This window comes from Galleria mellonella, unplaced genomic scaffold (assembly GCF_026898425.1).
Source record: "Galleria mellonella isolate WM207_F2 unplaced genomic scaffold, CSIRO_AGI_GalMel_v1 utg83, whole genome shotgun sequence".
Classification (NCBI taxonomy): domain Eukaryota; kingdom Metazoa; phylum Arthropoda; class Insecta; order Lepidoptera; family Pyralidae; genus Galleria; species Galleria mellonella.
Window position 1 is genome coordinate 1,158,737 of NW_026442162.1, and position 19,301 is coordinate 1,178,037.

The 19,301-nt window shown below is 32.7% G+C and overlaps 1 protein-coding gene across 1 annotated transcript in view; it reads right to left on the reverse strand.

Annotated features, from left to right (window-relative positions):
- The window catches only part of LOC128202264 (fibronectin type-III domain-containing protein 3a), a 65,787-nt gene extending 46,516 nt beyond the window's left edge, over positions 1 to 19,271 (reverse strand). The window contains 1 exon segment of the mRNA XM_052901914.1: positions 18,955 to 19,271. The gene's annotated coding sequence lies outside the window, so the exon portion shown is untranslated.
- Between the last annotated feature and the right edge of the window lie 30 nt (positions 19,272 to 19,301).

Consider the following 19,301-nt stretch of genomic DNA (forward strand, 5'->3'; position numbering starts at 1 on the left):
CGAAACAGTAGGTATACTCTGTTATGTATATATTCATGTCTATAGGCGACGGTTACCACTTTCAATCAAGTGGACCGTCAGCTTGTTTGCCATTCTAAGTTGTATAAAAAAAAAAAAGATTTTAGTTTTTATGAATAAGGGGGTAAAACTTTTGCATTTATGATATAATAATAAGTATAAGAATAGTAAGATTCTTGTAGTGGAAACACTTAAAATGAAACAATACCCTTATCCCTTAGATTACAAGAATTTGTATGAATGAATACATTGATAAATGTGAAGTAAATTAAATATGTGTACTTAGATTCCTATCTATCATTTATCATTATTTGAGGCGTGACCATACATGTATTATCTGTGGTAACTTAGAACTACTTATTAACAATTAACATAAAAATCGAATTATAAAGAACTGTATTATTTGGGTTGTCAAATAAAGAAACATAGCACACGTGTCGTACACATGTTTAGCTGTGAATTAAGAATATTCCGCTCTAACTAAAACCTAATACACTGTACTAACAACTTACATTTTGTATTTGGATAATAGAAACTATTTAGAAACAAAAGCAAAACATTTATGAAGTCACTGCAACGTTTACAATAGTGGATTTAGGTACAACTTGTTCTAGATCGAAGTACATAAATATTAATACAGTAACATTCAATCTGATATATTGAATTTGTTTTATTTTCAAATGACATTGTTTTTAGACGCCAGAATTTTTACGATTTCAGAAATATAATGTAAATGAAAATTCTATAAAAATAGCAAATACCTAATCATTCCTATGAAAGCTACGATACTACATATAAAATAAAAATACAAATTCAATAAACTTTTTTAATCATATTAGCCTAACTTAAGAACTCGTGTGTTTTATCAAAATCGGTCGAGTATATAAAATCGAATAAACTGTAGAGGTTTTTGATTAAATTGATATTTAATCTATAAAATAAACTATAAGAGTCCTTAACTAACAATAGAAATGCGAAAGTGAGTTTGATTGTTACGCTTGCACGTCTAAACTACTGAATCGATTATGATGAATTTTGGTATAAAGATAGATGAGACTCTGGAGACTATTAAAGGCTTTAGTAAATATATCTCGGTCACCCGGAAAAAGTTGCAGGTAAAAGCTAAAATAACTAGGTAGTCATATCCACAACAACGAGTCATAATTTTTTTAATATTTCCTAGATGGTGTAATAACAAATAATTTATTCAAAGACATTTAACGAGTAAACTTTTCAATATTCACGCGGACTAAATCGCAGGTACAAATAATAAATAAATAAAATAACACAATATTTAAGACTGGGTTCCACAAAAAAAACGAATCAATTGTGGCTAAACCAGTTATTTTATATAAAAACGAAACTACTGAACCCCGATTTTGATAAAATTTCTTCGGACCCAATCTATAAGTATCCTTTTAAAAAAAAAAGAATTTTCCAAATTAGTTTTCAATTGACGAACTTATGGATAACAAATATAAAAAAAAGTTACAACCGAATTGAGAATCTCCTTGAATTCGTTTGAAAACGCACTCGTCTACTCGTGGAGTAAATATGCATATAATTATATTAACTATATTAGGTCACAGGGTTTTTACTACATAATGCTTTTTATTACATAATTAAAGCATTCTAGTCGATTGGTAGCAATAAATCACCAAAGGTTATCAGAAATTCGTAGAATACCGATGAAATAGTTGTTTGTTGTATTTAATGAGAGCTAATAAACACATCGCTTATTTATTGGAAAGGAGGAAAATGATAAATATAATTGTAATATATAGGTATAAAATTGCAAATATGGACAGAATGCCTTCTGAGAAGACTTCCTTTTACACCTAAGCAGTTCCTGGTAATGCGCACGTAATATTACAGGCGCGTAGTAAAAAAATCAAAAGTACATATTCTTACCTCTGTACCTAATGCTTGTTCAGATTTTGTGATTCATTATTGCAGTATCTGAAATTATTTTGATTTATTGGCAAATTCAGTTTTTCTAGATAAAAATAAATCGCCAGAAATTATACTAAAAAAAAAAATTAAGCTCTATCTGAAAGCAAATATAGCATTCAATAAAGCTCTAAAAATACTATATAATGTAGTACCACATACAAAGAATGAATCACAGACATTTAAATTAATAGATATATGTATAGTATAGCCAACGTAGCTAAATACTGCTTAATTAATCGAAATTGAAACAGGCACCTGTAAAAGCTTGGAAATAATTAGTTCGCTTCGCTTTTTTGTTAGAATTACATAGCCAATATCTATTTAGCGGGTCGAGACGCGAAGTCAGCTCGCGCTCGCTTCACATCCGCTCATGATTAAGGATTACAAGTTGATCCCGAAACTAGTTGAGCTTTCTCGATCTAATTAAATGTAAGTTAAATCGGTAGTTATTATATTAAAATATCTATTACTCCACGATTCCATAGGCTAATTTTTAGACCAATTTCACTCAAATCGATCTTATTTTAAATCTAACAGAAAGAATCAAGCTCACATCGTTTTTATAACAGTAGTAGAAGAATTATGCGACATTTTTATTAACACCGACAAGTAAATAACATTTATAATATACATAAATTTAACAATGGTTTTATAAATTCATACAGTGTATGGACAGAAAATCTAATCATTACTAGATGGGCATTGTTGTAGCTATTTATGGTATATTGTTCATAAAGATAAATAAATAAATAAATAAATAAATAAATAAATAAATAAAGGAATATAATTATATAATCTTAACATACAATCCACACACCAATCCATTCAGATATACTTTATATCCATGCTTTGCGCACACAAACATACTACACGCCGTCACCTAATGTTTTATAATAAAGGTACTAATAAAAAAGGATTGACTTTATTTCGCAATAAAACAAGTGCTAAGAAGACGTGTCATTTGATTTTTCTAAACTAGATCCAGCAAAAACATTTTTGAAGCTTAAGTGCTACATCAAGTATCAAATCGTCTATAAAAGGGACGGTACACAGTTCTTGTAGGTAGCCAATGTTCATCAGTTGTTTGTGTCATTGTGAACGCAGGCAAACACGAGTAGAGTATGATGCACCACCCGCGCCGGAACAATGACAAGTTTTTTAAAACGGCCCAGACATTTCAATTGCAGCTACATCCACATTACCATGCAACAAGATGGCCTCCGCGCCCATTTCATCTGCATACGTACCTGCGGAGTTAAAAACAATATATGAGCAATGAGTCACATTGGTATTTTTAATTTAGCAGCGCATGAGCTTGCGCTCACTATATTTTATTTAGATTTGTAAATGCCAACTGCCATGGGGCGTGTGGTATGTACTACAGGTATGTACCCTCTAACAATACTTATTTCATACAATATAGTTTACTATTTTATTCCCTAAAAACTTTTTAAATTACAAATTATATTCCTATTGTAATTGAAAATTACGGGTGGGAACCCGTAATTTTCTTTTGTCATTTTAAATAGAGTTTTTAGAATTAAATACCAAAATAATTTGTTACCTCATAGCACTTTAACGGATTAATAAATTTTTATGAAATTTTATATAGGTACACATATAAACACATACATGGACCGGAGAAGGATATAGGCTACTTTTTGTCTCGGTCAATGAATATATCCCGGTCACGTGAAGCTAACTTACTAACTTTTTCCCCCGTCCTAGCGGGTAAAAGTTAGTTGTAATACATATAAATATATATTTTATATTCCTTTAATTCAATAATGCACCACCTACTTATTTCTCGGTTTGGCCAATTGTTTACTGGTAGATAACACTGTCCGATGTTAAGTCCGGCATATGTTCATAGTTTCAAAATGAGTAAATAATAACTTGACAAAAAAATAAACGGTGTTGGGATATGAAAAGAAAAAATAATTTATGACGATTATATCATTGAACAGTTTCGTCAGTCAATAGAAAACAGAGACAAATCACGACTTTCCCCGCACTACACTACTGATGTTTCGTGGAAAGTCTCATGCCGATGCCAGTCACGAGACATTTTTGTTGTTAACTTCGGAACATTAATAAACTCTCGCATGTTGCGTTACTTATTAATTTAAAAAATTGTCAATTCAAACACGAAATCTTCACTAGAATGGATAACAAGATAAATATAATTGTAACACTGATACAATATTAAAATGTTTACAACTGAAATCATGAATATGATTAACTTTAAATTTTTACCCATGGCACCATTTGCTCTCAAGAGTTTCGAAACCACCTTCGTTGCACACGAAAACTTTACCGCACGACGACTTTAAATACCGTTTGAAGCACAAAACAAATAACAATTAAAAAAATATACAAAACGAATTTAAAAAAAAATTAAGGATTAGGTCATGATTAGATCTGAGGCCCCCCGGATCGCAACAAGTGTTGTCTAACTGAGCTATTACCATTATTAGATAGCACTACCTACTAACCCGAACTACCTAATGCAATTTCTCATCGTTAACTTCTATAAAAGTTTTCATGCCTTTTCAACCTTAATTTCGGAATAAACTTTCAATAACCCTCAATATTACCTATTTTATAATAAAGAAATTCTACGCAACGTTTCGTGTTTTTATCCGTGTTTTCCTACTGTTCTAGACTAGACCAATATCTGACTGCTTATCAATCACTCGGTCAATGTTAGAGTTTTATAACATCAAAGTGAGCCTTATGAAATAATAATAATCCGGTGAAGTAGGAAAATTAAAACATTTCTAACATTTTCTGCCTATAGCACGAGGATCTGTTTACTTAATCAGGACATAGATAGATAACTGTATTTGTTTGTTACGGTCGTATCGTACGTTTACGTAGAATAAAGAGCACAGCAAGCTGCGTGGCCCAGCTGACTCGGCCCCAAACTCCCGGTCTCCCGACCAACCCCCGGCCCACGCGGCCTGTGGTATTATCGATCGCCCCCCGACTCCCAACCCAACCGAACAGCATCCCCGATGCACCACTTGTTACATCTCACGCTTGTTAGATATTATTTATCAGTGTGTTTACAATTTATAATAAAATTCTAGTTAGTTCGTGGATTTAATAGTACTTTTAGACACGTCGCAATTATCTAAAACAGTTTAATAACTTCTTTGTTGAAGGCAGTTAAAATAAAATTTATCTCCGAATATCTACTACTAAAACGCCTCGCGATTAATTTGTGTAGTCTTCTCAAATGACCTATATGTAAAAGATGGATTATGGAAGCGGATAGAGCAAGAATTATTCTTTGACTTTAGGTTCTCCCAAGCTATCCAGTAAGGGATCTAACCCAAAGACACAAAGATAGACTGAGAGCTAGGATTGTCTATAACAAGGTTTAGCTCCCGTTGTCGCCCGCTGGTCTACTGGCATGCGCCCGTAAATCGTAAATTACGTAACGTTATTATGTTTACATGAACCGGTTTATGTTATCATAATCACCGATAACGGATAGAGTAAAACAACTGAAGACTAGCTTATATAAGAAAAGACTTATAAAAATTCAGCTTGTAAGTGGCGTTAAATAGGAGCATTGGATGTTTAGTAATAATCGATAACGTTGTTTTTACCAAAGATTAGTAACTAGTTGTATACCGCGGCTCCGCCCATATGAATCTAATCAATACCTAAAACGTCTTATGAGCTACGTTAGGATATTATTTATCCATGTACCATTTCAATTCATTTAAATCCGTTCAGTTGTAGGTTTTGCGTGAAAGAGTAACAAACATCTATCCATCGATCTATTCTTACAAACTCTCGGATTTATAATATCAATAGGATAAAGAATAAAAAGAATAACGAGACGTGTATCGTAGTATAGTCATATGGATTATTAGTTAAAAAGTGAATGGAGTGGTCTTTTCAATTTTACTAACGTCTATAGATATATGTAAGACGTATCCTGTCCTGCAAGGGATCCCATTTGAAGTGTAATGATTGAGTCATTCGGTGTGTGGCATGTACCTCAATACCTATTGTCACGATTTTAAAAACACGTATTTTACAACTAGTATAGTTGACAATATTAATAAAATTGTGATCTCGATATGGATAGAATAACATTTTACATTATTCCAAGAATAATGTATCAAGAACTAAGCAAGTTCCGTGATATACCTAGGTAATCGTATTTTACAATCGAGATGCATCTTGTTGATTCTCGTATTTATTAATGCGTCCATGGTAGGCGAGTACATGTTTGCGAGCCAACTTGTCACGTACCTCGTTGGAACAAGGAAAACATTCATAATTCATACATCCTGTTTATATGCACAACAGCCTCCACATTTCTTCGTAAAAGATAAGACACCACTGTCGACAATAAATCGCCGATGAAGACATCATGTTAGATTGTTTGGTAGTACTATATAGGTATACATGAGTGTACAAGACACTCATGTATACTCGTATATCTATGATTAACAACGTAAAAAAAAATGGAAAACTTATTTATGGCTCAACATAGATGTAATTTAACTATATATTAATTGAATAAGGCTGTACGTTTTTCTAAAAATAAATAAATAATATATCTATAGTAAAAGTATAAAAATATATAAACATGCTCACGACTGTATACCCTGATAGGGCAGTTTAGAAGCATAGTAATCTGTAACCGTTGTTATGAACGAATAAGTCGTGATACCCACATTTCACATATCCATCTAATACTATTATTTTTTGCCAACGCGACAGAGAGCGAGTCGATCGCCCGTCACTGTTACAGAGTTGGTTAGAAATTTAAATTGACACGCAGTTTTGATAACGGCCAGATTAAAACTCATGACCTTTGGTGTCAATGTGTCAAAATAGTATAATAGATCACGACGCTCTATTTTAATATTATAACGAGAAAAAAATTATTATTATAGATAAACTCAAATACAACAGAATCGATTTTAAAAATACTTTCACCTATGGTAAGCCCTATTGTTACCGAGTAATATAGGATACCTAATATATTTTTTCAAAAATTCTATCTATCCGTGCGAATCCGGATCTTATAGCTAGTATAACATACATGTGAAAACATTACAAATGATCATTATTTTAGCCATTTTCACTGTTGGGAAACACCTATCATTATTCTTTCAGGCCTTATCTTCTTTACCTACGTATATAAAATATAGTAATATTACACAGATATAAAATATAATACCTACGCTACAAACATACGATGCGATGACATACTTTGCACAGATATGTAGTTACATACAATGCATAGTATGCATTTTACGCAGTGTAACCTAGATTTTAATTCCATCGAACGGTTTGGCCGATGGTCGCTAGTCAGCATAACTTCTCGTCTCAACCAAATATTATTTCAGAGCGGTACGGTAGGTATCTGAATGCAACACTTGTAGGGATAGCTGCGGTCAATGCACGCCGCTGGCGGCGCCGCCGCGCCGCGCCCGCACGGGGGCCTCTCGCCGCACCGCCATAACGCCATTGCGAAAATAATGCAGAATCAGACGACGCGATCTTGTTTTTATATTTCAACAATAGACAGCCAGTTAAAGGCTTTTGTATTAAAACATCTAACAGGTATCGAGCAAATACATATATATATCCACTTTTAGAGTTCCATAAAAAGAATTAAATATGTACCAATCAATCACAACACTATATTTCAGCAATTACTAATGTTATCAATTTAAAAATATTAACGCAAAATAACTATTCAATCATTTCTTTTGCAATAAAAATATACATATACATTCCTAATTGATATTTTTTCTTGCTTTTCTGCTAGAGACCCTCCAAGAGGATAGCCATCATTTCAATATAAGCTTGCTTACTAGAAAAAATAACGTAAATACTTATTATTTCCTAGCCTTCGATTTATTGGATTACCTATCAGTTCGATTTTATTATAATATCAATATTAGATATGGATTGTTTTGAATTATTTTGAGCATTGATTATAACAACACCAATGTTTATCCTAATATTATAAAGGCCAAATTGAGTTTATTTATTTGTTACGCTTTCACACTTAAACTGCTGAATGTTTTAAAATGAATTTTGGTATAGAAATTGTGTAACACTAGAGACGCTTATGGGCTACTTTTTCTTGTAAAAAACTTATAAGAGGGGCAAGGGAAGGGTAATTCCTGCATGAATATTTTTAATGCGTCGTCCAATTTGTTACAAGCTTTTCAAAATTATTGTTTATAATTTATAATTAAAATACATATACTTCTTTTTTTAAACTAATCCTTAAATAAGGTTTTATTTGACTATTTTATCTCTACCTATATTAACAACCAGAATTGTTGAACAAAATCAATATTAACGCGAGCAAAGCCACGGGTAATAACTAATAAGTTTATAAAAAATATTGTTGAATTGTCTACAAACATGAACTAAATTTGAATCATTTCTATAAATTAAGTTATCAGGAAAAGCGATAAACCACAAACCAAGATAGAAAGAGATATTAGTTTGTTTATCTTGACTACCTAGGCAGGCATGCTCGAATTTGAGTAATTGTATTGTACATAATAATTGAGAATTCCGTTCAATATGGAGAGCACTCGAAAGAACATCTGAACCACATTAAACATACAATATAAAATATTACTTAATTCGAGATCACTAATGTAAATAGAGAAATGTCATTGTCAAAGTGATATCTAAGCTCTGTCGCACACAATGGTTTGGGTAAAATTAAAAATTTATTCTTACTTTTTTTTAATTTTATTATTTTTGTATATACGTAATACCATAAGGATACACATGGTATTACGTATATACAAAAATAATATTTATTACAAAAATAATTATTATATAAATGTGAAAGTAAGTTTGCTTGTTACCATTTGGTTACCTTTACGGCCCTATCAATCGTTATGAAATTTGATATATCTACAATTATTATTTAAGATAAAGTAGGAAAAAGACAACATTATTCCACTCAATCAACAAACTCCGGTCACGCAAACAAAGACGCGGGTAAAAACTTTTATTTTTAATATTAAAAGCGCAAAGGCTGCAATCATTACATTAAACGTAGGTGGATAGATATAATAGCTATTACGAAAATCTCAAAAACCCGCCAGAATTCTAGATTTGAATTTAGAATAATCGGGTTGCGAACGTGTTGTGGTTTGTGGCAGCGGGGAGGTGAGCGGGTGCCGCGGCCCGCCACGGAGTGCGTTCAACGAACGTCCGCGGGCCGCCACGAGCCCAAGGTCGCCGCGTTCACTCGCCCGCCACACCACACCATCATCCCATAAAGCGGCGAGGATTTTATCGTACTTGCATACATTTTTCTTAATCCTCCATTTATGAATAGCGAAAACCTGAAATACAACTTATCTAGCATGTTTATAAATATGCTGTCATGCTATAGCTGCATAGGTAGGTATTTACTTTCAGATAAGTTTCTTATAAATAGCTACAATGGATGGCGGAAAGTTGTTTGCGTATTACACATATTTTGTATCTGCTACAAATAGCGAATTTCGCTTGTAAACCTGTATATTCTTTTGTTATAAGACAGAGAGCAAACAAGCATACGATTCGCCTGATGACAAGTAACTACCGCCACCAATGAGCCCCCGAAACACCGGAGGGATTGCATGTGTGCTGCCGGCCTTTTAGAACGGAATATGCTCTTTTTTTAAGGTTACAATGTCGTATCGGTTCAAAAATACTACTGCTGAAAGTTGATTTCAAACCGTATATTGTAAACGCAAAAAATAAAAAATAAATAGTTCATTTGATTACGAGTAATATTTTTTTTTATCTGATTGATATCTTGTAAAATTAACATACCGAATTAAAAAAGTTTCAAAAATCCGAATCTTTATAAAATACAAAATGTTACTTTATCAATATAATACAAGTAGTTTGAGTGAATATGGTACTGATTTTCTAAAACTTTAAATTTCGTGTCTCTATAAAATCTTCAAATAAACTGAACAAATCCAGATAAATAGAGACGAAATAAAGCACCTAAGCTGAGACCATCAATTGGGAAATTACGATAAATGCTTTCGGTGCTAAGATAGTACATATATTAACACACTAAAAAATAATCATAAGCCTCCGTGGTCATGTAAAATTTCCATATAATAGGTGTAATATTATATTTATACGGAATGTATGATTAATTTAATTTCCTTTACTAAAAACCACTTAAACAGGTTTTTAATAGGCTTTCTTAGCAACAGAAAGTTACACGATACTTATTCAAAATTACGCCGAGTGGGTGATTGATTGATATGTAGGTTCCACGTGTAAGCGAAATGAAATTAAGCTATTTACGGGATTATTGACTGAGCCGACGAAATTTTTGTTCGTCATCTAAGACCTCGGCTGGTCTTTCGAGCCGGATGTTTGTGCAACGTGCAACTCATGCATAGTGTCGAAACTCTAAAAGTGAACGCTGAGTGATGCAATCTTTTATTAGTAAGTTACCAACGAAGCAATGATGCAAAAGTACTAGAATCTCGAGTGGCAATTAAGAATTTAGTATGACAGTATTATGCAAAAGTTATATAAGCATTAGATTTTTATAGTCGATTAACAGCATTCTTCGGTAAATTATGTAATAGAACTAGCTAGTACATAGTATTTCTGAATATAATAAATAATAATCATTTACGATGGACACATAATCTTGTTCACAACTTCAGAGTTCCTGATTCATTACTGGTAATAACGTAGTAAACCTATCTTTTATAAGACTGTACCTACCTAATGTTCTCTATTGTGACCTATTTTGTAGAAAAATGGAATAAGAATTAATGTTTCTAACAATTTTGTTATCGTCATATATTGTATAAATGTATCAGCATTAAAAAATTTACAACAGAAAATATTGAAAAAGAATATATTATAAAGCAGATATCCAATTCATCTAGATATAAATCAGTTTTCTAATAAACCGTGCTATCATCGGTTTACAAACAATTTATAATTTATAAAATTACTTTAATCTTACTTTAAAAACGCCTTTTATACTATGTTTAAAGAAGCATGTCTTCTACATAATAATTCCATTTAAATTTGAAATTCAACTTTAAATGTCATACTTACACCCTGACAAAATTATTTTGCCAAGTTTATAAGTACATACATAAATTACACTACACCTATACATGTACATACACCGGTGCTTAACTAATTGCTATTCCATTGTCTTTCAATATCGCAGACTGCATTTTGCGCCGACAATTTTGTTGTAAAATTATATTCAAAACACAGAGGAGTTGTATTAAAAAGTATTTTTTTTTTTATTGACAGATATTTTAAAATGAAGTATGTATGTGTGTTGTTCAATAATGACTGATATTATTATAGGTATTTATAGTACACTTATTTAGGATCCCCTACGTTAGACAGAATGACGAAATTAGGGTTCGTGTTAAATGAAACAATTGACAAAAACTTTTATTCTTCGAATTGACAATTGTACGTATCTAGATACTTACAATTTATTAAACTTTTAGTAATAATAAGGAATAGATTTGATACTGTCTTTGTATAAGCAGTCTTAAATAATGTTGCTTTCGACATTTGAAATAATATAGGAATAATAATATAGAAATTAAAACACGAATATATGTTGATTTGTTGAATATTATTATGCACAAGAAACCAATGAGTAATCATACACGTCAATAGAACTAAATATTTAAATACCTACTATGTCAGCTCAAATTTACAAGCGTTTCGCGAACCTTTGGCAAACCGCGCCCTGCCCCGGTATGCCGGCTATTGCAAAATCCGTCGCACACGTGTCTCCGACAAATTGCGCATTCGCAAACACTTCAAATGTTCACAAAAGCTTTATTTCCGTACGTTTTCATGAAAATTTGTGATCAGTAACTACTAATTTCATTTTAACTAATTACTGAAAAAGCGTATGAGACGGCAAAATATTTGATTTCCCAGAGACGTGACATCCCTCCACCTGTCGTAATTTTCTTCTTCGTCTGCAAACGAAGGCGACGTCGTTGGAGAAATTCCTCAAGTATTCGGTTCAACGGCCGCGCTCCGCCGTGAATGCCCTGCGTCTGTGTGTTTGTGTGAACGGTGCGGACGCACACACGGATACATACCCATGCCTCTGCAAACACGACAGAACCGTTACCCGCTACGAACCTATAACACCACCTACCAGGGCCTCCCCTGCCTGTTGCCACCACCAAATTACTCGACACGTAGTCATTATCCTTCTTAATGTAATGCTTATAGAAAAAACTTGTTTTCAAAACAACAATATATCGGTACCTACCTACGTAACCAATGACGTCCGCGACTTTGTTTTATTTATAATAATATCTACAAGTTTTTAAAAGTTTATTAAGAATTTACTTTATATGATAAACTAATTTTGTTCCAACTAAGGACTTCATATAGGAAAATATACTTAACTCATGCCATGGTAACACCGTGGTATAAACTCACAAAAATTCATCGATGGATTTATTGGTTATTCTACTAAACTATTTCGATGCGAATACGTTAAAATAATATGTTACTACTAAGTATAATAATTCAATCTGTTTTTCTAAAGCAAAACTTGATTTGATAAAAGCTAACTGTACCCAGAATTAATCCCTACAAACTTAATATTTTAACAGGATATTTATTTCAACTAGATACATTTAGGCATTATGAAGAGACGAAATATTTTTAAGATAAACAACAATAACCATGAACGATGGACAACAAAATGATTCACCAAACACTAGGTACCTGAGGTAATCCTAAAAATAAAATTCTTAAAATCAAAACTATTCTTTTTTTTTAATTTATTTAATCTGGTTGTTTTCTTTGTATTTGCGTCGTTAGCTTGCAAATAATACCTTCAATTAGAGAAGATTCTATAATAATCCGTCTCTGGAAAATTTTATAATTAAAGTGCTATTAAAAACTTAAAGAAAAATATAAACTGCTTAGCAAGAAAATTAATACTTGAAAATAAAATTACTGGTACAGTGGTATAACAATATAATAGTTTTATAAAATAGAAACACATGATGAGTACGATTGGCGAAAACTACCACTTTTCATTTTGTTCGCCATTTTATGTTCTTATAATCATTCTACCAAAATTTGCTCCTATCTCTGTCATTGGATATATCCAACGATTTGGTATACCAAATACTTATACTTTTATCCCAGTCACATCACACAGAACTTTTGTTGTGTGTCATCTCGAATATGACATCCTGACCGATTTACTTGGTAATTGGATGTGATTCAATTTGGAATCGGTATTCATTGCGACTGATGGAGCCTCGTTTAGAGAAACGAAAAGCATCGGTTATGCAAAGTGACTATTCAATTTCAGTGAAGAATAAATGTTACAACAATCTATTTATTAATCTTAAAATTATGTAGATATACACCTACCAACGTTAAATATATTTCGAGTTGTTATTATTTAATAACTTCACGGTTTTATACAAGGCAAAAATCCAAGCGACTAAACCGAGTTGAAAATCAAGTTTATTTATACAAACGCATAAAAATCTTGTTAATGGAAGGTCAAAATGCAATCGATTTTGAAGAATCGAATGTCAAGTTAAAACTTTGTTGAATTTAAAAGATCACAAATTCTTTGTAAGTAAGTAGGTACTTCTAACACGTTGTTAGTCCATTATACTAATAACCAGTTATATATCGAAGGGCTTAAAATATCTACGTATAATTATTAAAACTACTTTTATATTTAGCTGACATTCATCAAAATGTACGTAAGTACCTCACATATAAAACAGAAATATTTATGTCGAATGTTGCCCAGAATATGTCAAGGACTCAATAATAATAAATAGTCTTCACATCAAGATTAATCAAATTAATTACATCGATTAAACAAATAAAAGCAAGAATGTAGTTTAAACTTTGGATATAGATCAGAATGGAATAAATTTGACTAATAAGTAACTACAACATACCTACCTATGGTGGAAATAGATTGTTAGTAATGCGGTCTAATAGCTTAATTACTAGCAATATATATCAGGTCGACCTTCACACGGTTCCCCTTGGAAACCACCATAGTTAATTCTTATTGAATTCATCATGGCGGGGCAACTTGCCTAGAGAGTCATTCTCACGTATCATCGCTCACTGGTGTCCTGCCAGTATATACCGATAGCGCAGGTGAGGTAACCATTCCAATTTCACACATTAAAAAATATCTTTAGCTATTATTAATATTTCTTGATAAATTCGTCACGATGGGCCAATAGACCTGCTTTCATCCTTATCTATCATCATTCAATGGTGCCTCGCATGCGGATATCGATAGCACAAGCGGTGTTACCATTTCATTACCTCCCATAAAACCCCCGAACCATCGTAGGTAACAAGTCCTTTCTCATAATACAGAAATTAATAAAAGCTTATACTACATGTAACATTTACATTTCTTTCGATACGACGTATACGAATTATACTGAATTACTAGTTAAGAATAATACCCATAATAGAGTAGGTAAATAGTTACCTAATAGTAATTAATATCCTTTAAAATAACATTTAATATATAAAATATTTAGGTACTTTATAAAATTGAGTATTTTAATTTTACATTTACAACTGCACAACATAAAAAGATATATGTATTATCTTAGGCAGTAAGAATTTCTATATAACTTGGAAATTTGTATCGCTAAATGCAATTATAATAAATTCAATAATAATAAATAGAGTAGGTTGTTTGTTGTTGTTATAAAGATAATTGTACCAATGAACACAAAAATGATTACGAGGTTACCTATCGTGGAGCAAAATAAAACAAAGTGATATGATACCGCTTCGTAGAACTGACACAAAGATAAGTACTACGTTTTAGCTATCACAAACGAGATTAGAGGTCGCCGAGATTGTGTAAATTTGACCTGAGACCCGGACACTGCGGGTTATATGAAATTGGTTGCGGCAGTAATTAATAACAATGTTCGTTAAATACTTAGGTACATGTACATTCTGTTGAACGCCAAACCAAGAAGTTCATAGAAGATTTGTTGCTGCATTCCAAACTTCAAAATCTAAAACACCGCCGCGGAATTGCACGACTTGCTGTGTTCAGAATACATTTTGGAGAGTATGCTCAACAACTACATGATCTGATTCCCTTATCACTTTTTCGGCATCAGACGGCCAGACGGGGTAAGTACACAAGTCACACTTATGTCACAACCATACTATTTATACACACGAACTGCTATCTATGCATCTTCCTTCATCATGCGTAGGACCAAGGGAGAGATCCCTATTTATGTTTTTCCAACGCTCAACGCTGTTTTTCCAAAATCTATACACACACACTATGTATCCGGGCGTGAAGTTCCGGTATAGAATGGGTCACTCCATTCTTTTGTGGGTGTTGTATGAAAATAAGGGAAATTAACAGTCGAAGAATAGGCAACAGCATCCCTCTAAAAAACATCATCAAAGCCTAACTGCGGTTCCCAACCCGCCTGGCAAGCATGGCAGCTACTAACAAATAGCGAGAGGCCTATGTTCAGCAATGGACAGGTAATGAATATGGATCTGGGAGTATTAAAGTTTAATACTCAAAAATAAATAAATATAATTATGGACCCGCTAGCTCAATCTTAGACTCTCCATCAAGTGAGATCGTAACCAATCGCAAGACTCTTCAACAATAAAAAATTATAAGATAGCTGAATAAAAGAATTGATTCATTTCCACTTATTGGATATAAAATGCTTTAATACGTACCTATAATTTTAACACATTTGGAATAATTTTTAACTTAACCTATAAAAAAAGAAAAAAAGACAAACTGAACGATAAGACGAAAGACCACAAACACAAGCTCTCAAAATTTCAAAGTAGCATTATATAAAAAAAAAACAGAAAAATAAAATTTGTTAAAAGTGAAACTGAAAAGACTAAAAATAGAAACAGGACGGAAAAATAACTACCTAAAATTGTAAAGGTAATCTAAAAAAGAATACAAATTCTACGCTGAATCCCCATAGTAAAACTGTAACTTTTAAGGAAATAGATAAAACTAAAGAAGATAATAGCCAACTACAAATTTAACAAATTAAATAACTTGGATCAATAACAAAGAAAATAAAAAAGACATAAATATAAAAATTAAGAAAAAGAAAGAATATGCGTAATAACTAAAATGTAAAAAATAACCGTTTTAACATGTAATATAACCTATTAACATTGTAATAAAGCCTACTAATAGTCTTCGTGGAATTGAATGTGTTTAAAACCCTTAAGTTAGCAATAGCTATATAGTTTCCCCTAAATTTTTTCCCTTTTCTCATAGTATTAACTTAGATCCCTGATTATAGTTAATGTCGCAAAGAATATGATTCTGTTAGCTTTTAAATATTTAAACTGTTTTATTATTGGGCTAAATATTCATCCCATATGATGGACAAAAAACTACAAATTTTTAAAAACAATACTAAAATAAGATATAAAATACTAAGATAATAGCTATAATAACTTGCAAAGTTGCAAACTTATAATGTCACCTTTCTTGAAGAACAAAACTACAGAGCTTTTGCTTGACGCTTCTGGCTAAACATCCTGCATTATTGGATCAAATTTTGCTAACAACTAAAAAAAACTTTCAACCTACTATTTTATAGATGGTGAAAAGGTATTCTGTATATCTCAAGAACTTAAGCGTAGCACAACATTGTGTTACTTATAGCTGATATACCTTATTTCACATAATATATGGGTATAGGTACTCATATAAAAGTGTCGCCAAGTTGGTTATAATAATATCTAGATACACCCAAAAAGTTTGTTTTAAATTGTAGGTCATGCGCCGGAAGCGGCGACGGACGCGTTTCGACATAGAGCACGCATTATCGAGCTCATTATTCGAGATCGTGCGTAATGTCACAAGATAACTATTTAGTTAAGTACGTATAGTTTAAATAAATTACATATTAACTGAATATGGGTTATATTTCTAGCTACAAGTACACAGTTCTGCTTGAGTATATGTATTTGTATATGAGATATATTCGAATATTCTTTGCCTCAATTAAATCATTTCTATCTTGTAATACAAGAGTAAGGAATATATTTGAACGTCGAGATGTCTATAAATTAATAGTCACACAACTATTATTGTGTTGTTTATTGGAGAGAACTATGTTCGAAATCTAACAGACATGATCTAAAACTAGGAAATTCGATGGATGTGTTTCATATAACTCTCAAAATTTGCCAGCCGAAATGGTAGGGAGCCAACGATATCTGTCGAGTTAGCGACAGTACTTAGGAAAGAATCATATTTGACCGGAGGCCGTGTACAGGACGAATAAACATGAGACATCCACCCTCTCAATCGAGCGACGATATTAAGGAGACTACCAGAAGCTAATAAAGGCGAGGAACACAGTACAACACATAGTAAAAAACATTTGAGAGAGCCTATGTTCAAAAGTAATAGATATAAGTTAAAATAATAATGATTCATAATAATAGGGTCAATATGCCAATTTGCCGACCACTATTTGTTTTCGGCAACTTTTATCCAGGCATTATTTATAAATGTTCCTGTAAAATTGACAAAAAAACATAAGTACATAATACATTAATAAAAACAGTACTCCTTTCGATGTAAAATCTTTCCTACAAAATATTACTAGTCTGCATTAATCTGGCATATTCACCCAACCTGTGTTATATAATTTCCAAATGTTGCATTTTATTGTTTGTAATTTGTAAATGATACGTATGTACCTATTTAAGGACGTACCAATATGGGAAAAAAATTATTAAAATGAGTTTCCATTATGGATGAAAATAAAATGGTAGTCCTTGAGCTATTTATTAGTTTACGCTGGCGGGGTACCAATAGTTTGATATTATATGATATTAATAATAGGGAGCCTGAACTTAGACCAGGTAGACTATTGTAATCCATTCACCGAACAATAAATAGGATGCAATCTATGTTAGTGACGTTACCTAATGTTTTGCATTTATGTGGAAATTACTTAATCGTATTGCTTTATGTATTAAGTTACGCTCGCTCTAGTTTTTAGGACTGCAATAAATATTTAAAAAAAACTTATTTAAATGTTAACAAATTTATATTATACCTATGATACGAGAAAAATCCTAAACCTTTTTGTAGAATCTTCAAAATTGATTTGAAAATATTGCGTAAAATACAAAAAAAACATATGAACAGAAGATTGCCTTCAGATTTAAAACTTAAAAAACACGCTGAAGTATGTATTCGCAACTTTAATTAATGGTTACTAAATATAACCAAGTGTGGGTGTCAAAAGGCTCCAGACTTGCGCCGTCATGTCCATCAGCTAACAATCGACTAATAATACAAACATTCTCAAGTGAGGAATGTGTGCACATTGTAATTTTGTGATTAAACATTGTTGCAAATGTGCATTGACCAATGCAACAGAGGTGAGACAAACCCCAAGTCACACTGACATTGCGTATAATCCGGCATTCCATATGGAATGCGGTCGCACAACCGGCCGCCAGGCCGCGCACCACCCCGCGCCGACGCCCGCTTTACTCGGTGTTTCTATCCATTCGCTTCCGACCACCATATGGTATAGTGGGATAGGACCGAGTCTAATAAGATTCTAATTAGTTTTGCAATAATAATAATAGAAGCAATGGATTACGCTTGTATGTATTTACCCTCCGACACATAAGACATATACCCAGATGACGTCATTATTAAAATAAAAATGAGAATAAACGGTTTCCGTTACCGATTGGGCAATGCTCACCTAGTGATAATTTAGACGAAACAATACAATTTAGTTGTTTTTTTTTTACGAATGACGTTACTTTAGACAGCTAGTATATCTCAACATTCCGGAATGTACTTATAGCAAGCAAGACGGGCGCCACGTAGTAGAAATTCGACGTCCCATCCAGAGGGGCACTATTTGTGGAATCATGAATTTCACTCACCTTCGCAAATAGACGTCGATCGTTAAAAATATCCACTCGACTCGATCGCACAGATAATACGGTTATCGTCCGTACAACACAAATATTCACCACACCAAAACGACAACATAAATAAACGCGGGCGAGCCACCGACACCGACGCAAATCGTCTGTGGCTGACACACTCCTCGGACTGATCGAAATGCAACTAAGAAAAATTCACAGGGCGGGGTTGTCGAATGTCATAAACTGTTGGTTACAGAGGTCGGACACTTAACGGTCGGGCGAGGGTGTATGCGACACACCGGCGCATAAGTCGACGCCGCGGAGCGGACTGGTACATACGTACGAGTCGAGCCGCGACTCCG